A 14,352-nucleotide genomic window follows, 5' to 3' on the forward strand; every position below is an offset into this window, starting at 1 on the left:
AGTTGGCTAAATCGCAGTAAATCGGTAAAGCAGGAAATCACAGCATCTTCAACAAATCGTGATAGAGGGGCAGAGATAAAGGTTTCAACCCTACATATCAAGAGCGCAGCTGTCAATAGTTCAGCAGGTTCACAGTGCAGAAGGTTCAGTGGCACCAGGGTCCCCTGCGTCCCAATCACAGCTGGTTTTTAACTTCTGTATTCAGGGCATGGGAGGGGTGTGTTGCATCGTGCACACACGGTGCCTGTTTCGCAGATAAGTTTTAATAAATACACAGAGAATAATATAGAGTCATTGGCCACGAGGAACACCTTCCCTGACCTTTTATTCTCTCCGGTTCCACGTCACCGCGCCTACCATCCAACTCCAAAACTCGGGGGAGACTAACACTCCCTACCTCCCTTGGTGTGCATCATAGGCGTGCCCATGACGAACACAACATTTCTCCTTAACCAATACAAAACAAACATAGCTGCTCAAAAAAAAGATACTATACTAATCCAGTATACAAGAATAGTACACAACAAGAAATGCCACATTCAGTCAATCCACCCCGAATCCTTGCAGCCGCGTTGAGCATGGCGGTCGAGGACTCACACTGTACCGTTCAAGTCCTTGTCTCTGAGGCACTGAGTTGATTGGTATGGAGCCAGGCACCTCCTGATCTGAATCTTGAACTGGCTCCAAATTCTGCATGTCCACACCCCTTGTAGTAGATGATTGAGAATTAGTAGCAGTCACCACCGGCCATGTGCACTGGTTCAAACTTCTGCATGTCCACACCCCAAGTAGTCGATGATTGAGAATTAGTAGCAGTCACCACCGGATTCACTGTCAGAATGATCCATCCTCTCTCCTTCATCAGCTTCAGATCCCACTGTTTCCCTGAGCAGGAAGGTCTGGAATTGAAAATACAGAGGACATTAAACAACATTCACTCAGTACATGGCACTCATTTTGGTTTATAAGCTGGAAATTGAGCCATCAGTGCAGTGTCAAGAGTGTCAGGATGGCCGAGTGGTCTAAGGCTCTGCGTTTAGGTCGCAGTCTCCTTTGGAGGCGTGGGTTCGAATCCTCCTTCTGACAAGTGTCTTTTGCGAGGTGGATACATTTTTGGACTTTTTTTTTCCATGCACCCGTATCAAAAACAATGTCAACAGTTTCTGTAAATTATCGATAAGATCTATTGTCCGTTGCTTGCACTAATTTCCTGAAGTTGGCTAAATCGCAGTAAATCGGTAAAGCGGGAAATCACAGCATCTTCAACAAATCGTGATAGAGGGGCCGAGATAAAGGTTTCGACCCTACATATCAAAAGCGCAGCTGTCAATAGTTCAGCAGGTTCACAGTGCAGAAGGTTCAGTGGCACCAGGGTCCCCTGCGTCCCAATCAGAGCTGGTTTTTAACTTCTGTATTCAGGGGATGGGAGGGGTGGGGGTGTTGCGTCGTGCACACACAGTGCCTGTTTTGCAGAGAAGTTTTAATAAATACACAAAGAATAATATGGAGTCTTTGGCCACAAGGAACACCTTCCCCTACCTTTTATTCTCTCCGATTCCACATCACCGCACCTAACATCCAACTCCAAAACTCAGGGGAGACTAACACTCCCTACCTCCCTTGGTGTGCATCATGGGCGTGCCCATGACGAATACAACATTTCTCCTTAACCAATACAAAACAAACATAGCTGCTCAAAAAAAAGATACTATACTAATCCAGTATACAAGAATAGTACACAACAATTAATACCACATTCAGTCAATCCACCCCGAATCCTTGCAGCCGCGTTGAGCATGGCGGTCGAGGACTCAAACTGTACCGTTCAAGTCCTTGTCTCAGAGGCACTGAGTTGATTGGTATGGAGCCAGGCACCTCCTGATCTGAATCTTGAACTGGCTCCAAATTCTGCATGTCCACACCCCCTGTAGTAGATGATTGAGAATTAGTAGCAGTCACCACCGGCCATATGCACTGGCTCAAAATTCTGCAAGTCCACACCCCATGTAGTAGATGATTGAGAATTAGTAGCAGTCACCACAGAGTCCACTGTCAGGATGATCCATCCTCTCTCCTTCATCAGCTTCAGATCCCACTGTTTCCCTGAGCAGGAAGGTCTGGAATTGAAAATACAGAGGACATTAAATAACATTCACTCAGTACATGGCACTCATTTTGGTTTATAAGCTGGAAATTGAGCCATCAGTCTGGTGTCAAGAGTGTCAGGATGGCAGGGTGGTCTAAGGTGCTGCATTCAGGTCACAGTCTCCCTTGGAGACGTGTGTTCAAACCCCTCTTCTAACAAGTGTCTTTACGAGGTGGATACATTTTTGGACTTTTTTTTCCAAGCACCCTTATCAAAAACAATGTCAACAGTTTCTGTAAATTATCGATAAGATCTATTGTCCGTTGCTTGCACTAATTGCCTGAAGTTGGCTAAATCGCAGTAAATCGGTAAAGCAGGAAATCACAGCATCTTCAACAAATCGTGATAGAGGGGCCGAGATAAAGGTTTCGACCCTACATATCAAAAGCACAGCCGTCAATAGTTCAGCAGGTTCACAGTGCAGAAGGTTCAGTGGCACCAGGGTCCCCTGCATCCCAATCACAGCTGGTTTTTAACTTCTGTATTCTGGGCATGGGAGGGGTGTGTTGCATCGTGCACACACAGTGCCTGTTTCGCAAATAAGTTTTAATAAATACACAGAGAATAATATAGAGTCATTGGCCACGAGGAACACCTTCCCTGACCTTTTATTCTCTCCGGGTCCACGTCACCGTGCCTACCATCCAACTCCAAAACTCGGGGGAGACTAACACTCCCTACCTCCCTTGGTGTGCATCATAGGCGTGCCCATGATGAACACAACATTTCTCCTTAACCAATACAAAACAAACATAGCTGCTCAAAAAAAAGATACTATACTAATCCAGTATACAAGAATAGTACACAACAAGAAATGCCACATTCAGTCAATCCACCCCGAATCCTTGCAGCCGCGTTGAGCATGGCGGTCGAGGACTCAAACTGTACCGTTCATGTCCTTGTCTCAGAGGCACTGAGTTGATTGGTATGGAGCCAGGCACCTCCTGATCTGAATCTTGAACTGGCTCCAAATTCTGCATGTCCACACCCCTTGTAGTAGATGATTGAGAATTAGTAGCAGTCACCACCGGCCATGTGCACTGGCTCAAACTTCTGCATGTCAACACCCCATGTAGTTGATGATTGAGAATTAGTAGCAGTCACCACCGGATTCACTGTCAGGATGATCCATCCTCTCTCCTTCATCAGCTTCAGATCCCACTGTTTCCCTGTGCAGGAAGGTCTGGAATTGAAAATACAGAGGACATTAAACAACATTCACTCAGTACATGGCACTCATTTTGGTTTATAAGCTGGAAATTGAGCCATCAGTGCAGTGTTAAGAGTGTCAGGATGGCCGAGTGGTCTAAGGCGCTGCGTTCAGGTCGCAGTCTCCTTTGGAGGTGTGGGTTCAAATCCCACTTCTGACAAGTGTCTTTTGCGAGGTGGATACATTTTTTGACTTTTTTTTTCCAAGCACCCGTATCAAAAACAATGTCAACAGTTTCTGTAAATTATCGATAAGATCTATTGTCCGTTGCTTGCACTAATTTCCTGAAGTTGGCTAAATCGCAGTAAATCGGTAAAGCGGGAAATCACAGCATCTTCAACAAATCGTGATAGAGGGGCAGAGATAAAGGTTTCGACCCTACATATCAAGAGCGCAGCTGTCAATAGTTCAGCAGGTTCACGGTGCAGAAGGTTCAGTGGCACCAGGGTCCCCTGCGTCCCAATCACAGCTGGTTTTTAACTTCTGTATTCAGGGCATGGGAGGGGTGTGTTGCATCGTGCACACACGGTGCCTGTTTCGCCGATAAGTTTTAATAAATACACAGAGAATAATATAGAGTCATTGGCCTCGAGGAACACCTTCCCTGACCTTTTATTCTCTCCGGTTCCACGTCACCGCGCCTACCATCCAACTCCAAAAGTTGGGGGAGACTAACACTCCCTACCTCCCTTGGTGTGCATCATAGGCGTGCCCATGACGAACACAACATTTCTCCTTAACCAATACAAAACAAACATAGCTGCTCAAAAAAAAGATACTATACTAATCCAGTATACAAGAATAGTACACAACAAGAAATGCCACTTTCAGTCAATCCACCCGAATCCTTGCAGCCGCGATGAGCATGGCGGTCGAGGACTCAAACTGTACCGTTCAAGTTCTTGTCTCAGAGGCACTGAGTTGATTTTTATGGAGCCAGGCACCTCCTGATCTGAATCTTGATCTGGCTCCAAATTCTGCATGTCCACACCCCTTGTAGTAGATGATTGAGAATTAGTAGCAGTCACCACCGGCCATGTGCACTGGCTCAAACTTCTGCATGTCCACACCCCAAGTAGTCGATGATTGCGAATTAGTAGCAGTCACCACCGGATTCACTGTCATGATGATCCATCCTCTCTCCTTCATCAGCTTCAGATCCCACTGTTTCCCTGAGCAGGAAGGTCTGGAATTGAAAATACAGAGGACATTAAACAAAATTCACTCAGTACATGGCACTCATTTTGGTTTATAAGCTGGAAATTGAGCCATCAGTGCAGAGTTAAAAGTGTCAGGATGGCCAAGTGGTCTAAGGCGCTGCGTTCAGGTCGCAGTCTCCTTTGGAGGCATGGGTTCAAATACCACTTCTGACAAGTGTCTTTTGCGAGGTGGATACATTTTTGGACTTTTTTTTTCCAAGCACCCGTATCAAAAACAATGTCAACAGTTTCTGTAAATTATCGATAAGATCTATTGTCCGTTGCTTGCACTAATTTCCTGAAGTTGGCTAAATCGCAGTAAATCGGTAAAGCGTGAAATCACAGCATCTTCAACAAATCGTGATAGAGGGGCAGAGATAAAGGTTTCGACCCTACATATCAAGAGCGCAGCTGTCAATAGTTCAGCAGGTTCACAGTGCAGAAGGTTCAGTGGCACCAGGGTCCCCTGCGTCCCAATCACAGCTGGTTTTTCACTTCTGTATTCAGGGCATGGGAGGGGTTTGTTGCATCGTGCACACACGGTGCCTCTTTCGCAGATAAGTTTTAATAAATACACAGAGAATAATATAGAGTCATTGGCCATGAGGAACACCTTCCCTGACCTTTTATTCTCTCCGGTTCCACGTCACCGCGCCTACCATCCAACTCCAAAAGTTGGGGGAGACTAACACTCCCTACCTCCCTTGGTGTGCATCATAGGCGTGCCCATGACGAACACAACATTTATCCTTAACCAATACAAAACAAACATAGCTGCTCAAAAAAAAGATACTATACTAATCCAGTATACAAGAATAGTACACAACAAGAAATGCCACATTCAGTCAATCCACCCCGAATCCTTGCAGCCGCGTTGAGCATGGTGGTCGAGGACTCAAACTGTACCGTTCAAGTCCTTGTCTCAGAGGCACTGAGTTGATTGGTATGGAGCCAGGCACCTCCTGATCTGAATCTTGAACTAGCTCCAAATTCTGCATGTCCACATCCCTTGTAGTAGATGATTGAGAATTAGTAGCAGTCACCACCGGCCATGTGCACTGGCTCAAACTTCTGCATGTCCACACCCCAAGTAGTCGATGATTGCGAATTAGTAGCAGTCACCACCGGATTCACTGTCAGGATGATCCATCCTCTCTCCTTCATCAGCTTCAGATCCCACTGTTTCCCTGAGCAGGAAGGTCTGGAATTGAAAATACAGAGGACATTAAACAAAATTCACTCAGTACATGGCACTCATTTTGGTTTATAAGCTGGAAATTGAGCCATCAGTACTGTGTTAAGAGTGTCAGGATGGCGAGTGGTCTAAGGCGCTGCGTTCAGGTCGCAGTCTCCTTTGGAGGCGTGGGTACGAATCCCACTTCTGACAAGTGTCTTTTGCGAGGTGGATACATTTTTGGACTTTTTTTTTCCAAGCACCTGTATCAAAAACAATGTCAACAGTTTCTGTAAATTATCGATAAGATCTATTGTCCGTTGCTTGCACTAATTTCCTGAAGTTGGCTAAATCGCAGTAAATCGGTAAAGCGGGAAATCACAGCATCTTCAACAAATCGTGATAGAGGGGCAGAGATAAAGGTTTCGACCCTACATATCAAGAGCGCAGCTGTCAATAGTTCAGCAGGTTCACAGTGCAGAAGGTTCAGTGGCACCAGGGTCCCCTGCGTCCCAATCACAGCTGGTTTTTCACTTCTGTATTCAGGGCATGGGAGGGGTTTGTTGCATCGTGCACACACGGTGCCTCTTTCGCAGATAAGTTTTAATAAATACACAGAGAATAATATAGAGTCATTGGCCATGAGGAACACCTTCCCTGACCTTTTATTCTCTCCGGTTCCACGTCACCGCGCCTACCATCCAACTCCAAAAGTTGGGGGAGACTAACACTCCCTACCTCCCTTGGTGTGCATCATAGGCGTGCCCATGACGAACACAACATTTCTCCTTAACCAATACAAAACAAACATAGCTGCTCAAAAAAAAGATACTATACTAATCCAGTATACAAGAATAGTACACAACAAGAAATGCCACATTCAGTCAATCCACCCCGAATCCTTGCAGCCGCGTTGAGCATGGCGGTCGAGGACTCAAACTGTACCGTTCAAGTCCTTGTCTCAGAGGCACTGAGTTGATTGGTATGGAGCCAGGCACCTCCTGATCTGAATCTTGAACTGGCTCCAAATTCTGCATGTCCACACCCCTTGTAGTAGATGATTGAGAATTAGTAGCAGTCACCACCGGCCATGTGCACTGGCTCAAACTTCTGCATGTCCACACCCCAAGTAGTCGATGATTGCGAATTAGTAGCAGTCACCACCGGATTCACTGTCAGGATGATCCATCCTCTCTCCTTCATCAGCTTCAGATCCCACTGTTTCCCTGAGCAGGAAGGTCTGGAATTGAAAATACAGAGGACATTAAACAAAATTCACTCAGTACATGGCACTCATTTTGGTTTATAAGCTGGAAATTGAGCCATCAGTGCAGTGTTAAGAGTGTCAGGATGGCGAGTGGTATAAGGTGCTGTGTTCAGGTCACAGTCTCCTTTGGAGGCGTGGGTACGAATCCCACTTCTGACAAGTGTCTTTTGCGAGGTGGATACATTTTTGGACTTTTTTTTTCCAAGCACCCATATCAAAAACAATGTCAACAGTTTCTGTAAATTATCGATAAGATCTATTGTCCGTTGCTTGCACTAATTTCCTGAAGTTGGCTAAATCGCAGTAAATCGGTAAAGCGGGAAATCACAGCATCTTCAACAAATCGTGATAGAGGGGCAGAGATAAAGGTTTCGACCCTACATATCAAGAGCGCAGCTGTCAATAGTTCAGCAGGTTCACAGTGCAGAAGGTTCAGTGGCACCAGGGTCCCCTGCGTCCCAATCACAGCTGGTTTTTCACTTCTGTATTCAGGGCATGGGAGGGGTTTGTTGCATCGTGCACACACGGTGCCTCTTTCGCAGATAAGTTTTAATAAATACACAGAGAATAATATAGAGTCATTGGCCATGAGGAACACCTTCCCTGACCTTTTATTCTCTCCGGTTCCACGTCACCGCGCCTACCATCCAACTCCAAAAGTTGGGGGAGACTAACACTCCCTACCTCCCTTGGTGTGCATCATAGGCGTGCCCATGACGAACACAACATTTCTCCTTAACCAATACAAAACAAACATAGCTGCTCAAAAAAAAGATACTATACTAATCCAGTATACAAGAATAGTACACAACAAGAAATGCCACATTCAGTCAATCCACCCCGAATCCTTGCAGCCGCGTTGAGCATGGTGGTCGAGGACTCAAACTGTACCGTTCAAGTCCTTGTCTCAGAGGCACTGAGTTGATTGGTATGGAGCCAGGCACCTCCTGATCTGAATCTTGAACTAGCTCCAAATTCTGCATGTCCACATCCCTTGTAGTAGATGATTGAGAATTAGTAGCAGTCACCACCGGCCATGTGCACTGGCTCAAACTTCTGCATGTCCACACCCCAAGTAGTCGATGATTGCGAATTAGTAGCAGTCACCACCGGATTCACTGTCAGGATGATCCATCCTCTCTCCTTCATCAGCTTCAGATCCCACTGTTTCCCTGAGCAGGAAGGTCTGGAATTGAAAATACAGAGGACATTAAACAAAATTCACTCAGTACATGGCACTCATTTTGGTTTATAAGCTGGAAATTGAGCCATCAGTACTGTGTTAAGAGTGTCAGGATGGCGAGTGGTCTAAGGCGCTGCGTTCAGGTCGCAGTCTCCTTTGGAGGCGTGGGTACGAATCCCACTTCTGACAAGTGTCTTTTGCGAGGTGGATACATTTTTGGACTTTTTTTTTCCAAGCACCTGTATCAAAAACAATGTCAACAGTTTCTGTAAATTATCGATAAGATCTATTGTCCGTTGCTTGCACTAATTTCCTGAAGTTGGCTAAATCGCAGTAAATCGGTAAAGCGGGAAATCACAGCATCTTCAACAAATCGTGATAGAGGGGCAGAGATAAAGGTTTCGACCCTACATATCAAGAGCGCAGCTGTCAATAGTTCAGCAGGTTCACAGTGCAGAAGGTTCAGTGGCACCAGGGTCCCCTGCGTCCCAATCACAGCTGGTTTTTCACTTCTGTATTCAGGGCATGTGAGGGGTTTGTTGCATCGTGCACACACGGTGCCTCTTTCGCAGATAAGTTTTAATAAATACACAGAGAATAATATAGAGTCATTGGCCATGAGGAACACCTTCCCTGACCTTTTATTCTCTCCGGTTCCACGTCACCGCGCCTACCATCCAACTCCAAAAGTTGGGGGAGACTAACACTCCCTACCTCCCTTGGTGTGCATCATAGGCGTGCCCATGACGAACACAACATTTCTCCTTAACCAATACAAAACAAACATAGCTGCTCAAAAAAAAGATACTATACTAATCCAGTATACAAGAATAGTACACAACAAGAAATGCCACATTCAGTCAATCCACCCCGAATCCTTGCAGCCGCGTTGAGCATGGCGGTCGAGGACTCAAACTGTACCGTTCAAGTCCTTGTCTCAGAGGCACTGAGTTGATTGGTATGGAGCCAGGCACCTCCTGATCTGAATCTTGAACTGGCTCCAAATTCTGCATGTCCACACCCCTTGTAGTAGATGATTGAGAATTAGTAGCAGTCACCACCGGCCATGTGCACTGGCTCAAACTTCTGCATGTCCACACCCCAAGTAGTCGATGATTGCGAATTAGTAGCAGTCACCACCGGATTCACTGTCAGGATGATCCATCCTCTCTCCTTCATCAGCTTCAGATCCCACTGTTTCCCTGAGCAGGAAGGTCTGGAATTGAAAATACAGAGGACATTAAACAAAATTCACTCAGTACATGGCACTCATTTTGGTTTATAAGCTGGAAATTGAGCCATCAGTGCAGTGTTAAGAGTGTCAGGATGGCGAGTGTTATAAGGTGCTGTGTTCAGGTCACAGTCTCCTTTGGAGGCGTGGGTACGAATCCCACTTCTGACAAGTGTCTTTTGCGAGGTGGATACATTTTTGGACTTTTTTTTTCCAAGCACCCGTATCAAAAACAATGTCAACAGTTTCTGTAAATTATCGATAAGATCTATTGTCCGTTGCTTGCACTAATTTCCTGAAGTTGGCTAAATCGCAGTAAATCGGTAAAGCGGGAAATCACAGCATCTTCAACAAATCGTGATAGAGGGGCAGAGATAAAGGTTTCGACCCTACATATCAAGAGCGCAGCTGTCAATAGTTCAGCAGGTTCACAGTGCAGAAGGTTCAGTGGCACCAGGGTCCCCTGCGTCCCAATCACAGCTGGTTTTTCACTTCTGTATTCAGGGCATGGGAGGGGTTTGTTGCATCGTGCACACACGGTGCCTCTTTCGCAGATAAGTTTTAATAAATACACAGAGAATAATATAGAGTCATTGGCCTCGAGGAACACCTTCCCTGACCTTTTATTCTCTCCGGTTCCACGTCACCGCGCCTACCATCCAACTCCAAAAGTGGGGGGAGACTAACACTCCCTACCTCCCTTGGTGTGCATCATAGGCGTGCCCATGACGAACACAACATTTCTCCTTAACCAATACAAAACAAACATAGCTGCTCAAAAAAAAGATACTATACTAATCCAGTATACAAGAATAGTACACAACAAGAAATGCCACATTCAGTCAATCCACCCGAATCCTTGCAGCCGCGTTGAGCATGGCGGTCGAGGACTCAAACTGTACCGTTCAAGTTCTTGTCTCAGAGGCACTGAGTTGATTTTTATGGAGCCAGGCACCTCCTGATCTGAATCTTGAACTGGCTCCAAATTCTGCATGTCCACACCCCTTGTAGTAGATGATTGAGAATTAGTAGCAGTCACCACCGGCCATGTGCACTGGCTCAAACTTCTGCATGTCCACACCCCAAGTAGTCGATGATTGCGAATTAGTAGCAGTCACCACCGGATTCACTGTCATGATGATCCATCCTCTCTCCTTCATCAGCTTCAGATCCCACTGTTTCCCTGAGCAGGAAGGTCTGGAATTGAAAATACAGAGGACATTAAACAAAATTCACTCAGTACATGGCACTCATTTTGGTTTATAAGCTGGAAATTGAGCCATCAGTGCAGTGTTAAGAGTGTCAGGATGGCCGAGTGGTCTAAGGTGCTGCGTTCAGGTCGCAGTCTCCTTTGGAGGCATGGGTTCGAATACCACTTCTGACAAGTGTCTTTTGCGAGGTGGATACATTTTTTGACTTTTTTTTTCCAAGCACCCGTATCAAAAACAATGTCAACAGTTTCTGTAAATTATCGATAAGATCTATTGTCCGTTGCTTGCACTAATTTCCTGAAGTTGGCTAAATCGCAGTAAATCGGTAAAGCGGGAAATCACAGCATCTTCAACAAATCGTGATAGAGGGGCAGAGATAAAGGTTTCGACCCTACATATCAAGAGCGCAGCTGTCAATAGTTCAGCAGGTTCACAGTGCAGAAGGTTCAGTGGCACCAGGGTCCCCTGCGTCCCAATCACAGCTGGTTTTTCACTTCTGTATTCAGGGCATGGGAGGGGTTTGTTGCATCGTGCACACACGGTGCCTCTTTCGCAGATAAGTTTTAATAAATACACAGAGAATAATATAGAGTCATTGGCCATGAGGAACACCTTCCCTGACCTTTTATTCTCTCCGGTTCCACGTCACCGCGCCTACCATCCAACTCCAAAAGTTGGGGGAGACTAACACTCCCTACCTCCCTTGGTGTGCATCATAGGCGTGCCCATGACGAACACAACATTTCTCCTTAACCAATACAAAACAAACATAGCTGCTCAAAAAAAAGATACTATACTAATCCAGTATACAAGAATAGTACACAACAAGAAATGCCACATTCAGTCAATCCACCCCGAATCCTTGCAGCCGCGTTGAGCATGGCGGTCGAGGACTCAAACTGTACCGTTCAAGTCCTTGTCTCAGAGGCACTGAGTTGATTGGTATGGAGCCAGGCACCTCGTGATCTGAATCTTGAACTGGCTCCAAATTCTGCATGTCCACACCCCTTGTAGTAGATAATTGAGAATTAGTAGCAGTCACCACCGGCCATGTGCACTGGCTCAAACTTCTGCATGTCCACACCCCAAGTAGTCGATGATTGCGAATTAGTAGCAGTCACCACCGGATTCACTGTCAGGATGATCCATCCTCTCTCCTTCATCAGCTTCAGATCCCACTGTTTCCCTGAGCAGGAAGGTCTGGAATTGAAAATACAGAGGACATTAAACAACATTCACTCAGTTTATGGCACTCATTTTGGTTTATAAGCTGGAAATTGAGCCATCAGTGCAGTGTCAAGAGTGTCAGGATGGCCGAGTGGTCTAAGGCGCTGCGTTCAGGTTGCAGTCTCCTTTGGAGGCGTGGATTTGAATCCCACTTCTGACAAGTGTCTTTTGCGAGGTGGATACATTTTTGGACTTTTTTTTTCCAAGCACCCGTATCAAAAACAATGTCAACAGTTTCTGTAAATTATCGATAAGATCTATTGTCTGTTGCTTGCACTAATTTCCTGAAGTTGGCTAAATCGCAGTAAATCAGTAAAGCGGGAAATCACAGCATCTTCAACAAATCGTGATAGAGGGGCAGAGATAAAGGTTTCGACCCTACATATCAAGAGCGCAGCTGTCAATAGTTCAGCAGGTTCACAGTGCAGAAGGTTCAGTGGCACCAGGGTCCCCTGCGTCCCAATCACAGCTGTTTTTTAACTTCTGTATTCAGGGCATGGGAGGGGTGTGTTGCATCGTGCACACATGGTGCCTATTTCGCAGATAAGTTTTAATAAATACACAGAGAATAATATAGAGTCATTGGCCACGAGGAACACCTTCCCTGGCCTTTTATTCTCTCCGGTTCCACGTCACCGCGCCTACCATCCAACTCCAAAACTCGGGGGAGACTAACACTCCCTACCTCCCTTGGTGTGCATCATAGGTGTGCCCATGACGAACACAACATTTCTCCTTAACCAATACAAAACAAACATAGCTGCTCAAAAAAAAGATACTATACTAATCCAGTATACAAGAATAGTACACAACAAGAAATGCCACATTCAGTCAATCCACCCCGAATCCTTGCAGCCGCGTTGAGCATGGCGGTCGAGGACTCAAACTGTACCGTTCAAGTCCTTGTCTCAGAGGCACTGAGTTGATTGGTATGGAGCCAGGCACCTCCTGATCTGAATCTTGAACTGGCTCCAAATTCTGCATGTCCACACCCCTTGTAGTAGATGATTGAGAATTAGTAGCAGTCACCACCGCCCATGTGCACTGGCTCAAACTTCTGCATGTCCACACCCCAAGTAGTCGATGATTGCGAATTAGTAGCAGTCACCACCGGATTCACTGTCAGGATGATCCATCCTCTCTCCTTCATCAGCTTCAGATCCCACTGTTTCCCTGAGCAGGAAGGTCTGGAATTGAAAATACAGAGGACATTAAACAAAATTCACTCAGTACATGGCACTCATTTTGGTTTATAAGCTGGAAATTGAGCCATCAGTGCAGTGTTAAGAGTGTCAGGATGGCAAGTGGTCTAAGGCGCTGCGTTCAGGTCGCAGTCTCCTTTGGAGGTGTGGGTTCGAATCCCACTTCTGACAAGTGTCTTTTGCGAGGTGGATACATTTTTGGACTTTTTTTTTCCAAGCACCCGTATCAAAAACAATGTCAACAGTTTCTGTAAATTATCGATAAGATCTATTGTCCGTTGCTTGCACTAATTTCCTGAAGTTGGCTAAATCGCAGTAAATCGGTAAAGCGGGAAATCACAGCATCTTCAACAAATCGTGATAGAGAGGCAGAGATAAAGGTTTCGACCCTACATATCAAGAGCGCAGCTGTCAATAGTTCAGCAGGTTCACAGTGCAGAAGGTTCAGTGGCACCAGGGTCCCCTGCGTCCCAATCACAGCTGGTTTTTAACTTCTGTATTCAGGGCATGGGAGGGGTGTGTTGCATCGTGCACACACGGTGCCTGTTTCGCAGATAAGTTTTAATAAATACACAGAGAATAATATAGAGTCATTGGCCACGAGGAACACCTTCCCTGACCTTTTATTCTCTCCGGTTCCACGTCACCGCGCCTACCATCCAACTCCAAAACTCGGGGGAGACTAACACTCCCTACCTCCCTTGGTGTGCATCATAGGCGTGCCCATGACGAACACAACATTTCTCCTTAACCAATACAAAACAAACATAGCTGCTCAAAAAAAAGATACTATACTAATCCAGTATACAAGAATAGTACACAACAAGAAATGCCACATTCAGTCAATCCACCCCGAATCCTTGCAGCCGCGTTGAGCATGGCGGTCGAGGACTCAAACTGTACCGTTCAAGTCCTTGTCTCAGAGGCACTGAGTTGATTGGTATGGAGCCAGGCACCTCCTGATCTGAATCTTGAACTGGCTCCAAATTCTGCATGTCCACACCCCTTGTAGTAGATGATTGAGAATTAGTAGCAGTCACCACCGGCCATGTGCACTGGCTCAAACTTCTGCATGTCCACACCCCATGTAGTCGATGATTGAGAATTAGTAGCAGTCACCACCGGATTCACTGTCAGGATGATCCATCCTCTCTCCTTCATCAGCTTCAGATCCCACTGTTTCCCTGAGCAGGAAGGTCTGGAATTGAAAATACAGAGGACATTAAACAACATTCACTCAGTACATGGCACTCATTTTGGTTTATACGCTCGAAATTGAGCCATGAGGGAGGTGAGAAGAGT

At 45.9% G+C, this 14,352-nt stretch overlaps 2 non-coding genes across 2 annotated transcripts; both read left to right on the forward strand.

Moving 5' to 3' along the window:
• Positions 1-1,003: 1,003 nt before the first annotated feature.
• On the forward strand, positions 1,004-1,086 carry TRNAL-UAG (transfer RNA leucine (anticodon UAG)). The gene has a single exon. It is a non-coding gene; the product is annotated as a tRNA-Leu (tRNA).
• A 2,347-nt stretch (positions 1,087-3,433) lies between these two features.
• Positions 3,434-3,516, forward strand: TRNAL-CAG (transfer RNA leucine (anticodon CAG)). Its single transcript has one exon. It is a non-coding gene; the product is annotated as a tRNA-Leu (tRNA).
• Positions 3,517-14,352: the final 10,836 nt, after the last annotated feature.

The sequence above is a fragment of the Pleurodeles waltl genome, unplaced genomic scaffold (genome assembly GCF_031143425.1).
Source record: "Pleurodeles waltl isolate 20211129_DDA unplaced genomic scaffold, aPleWal1.hap1.20221129 scaffold_39, whole genome shotgun sequence".
NCBI classification, from domain to species: domain Eukaryota; kingdom Metazoa; phylum Chordata; class Amphibia; order Caudata; family Salamandridae; genus Pleurodeles; species Pleurodeles waltl.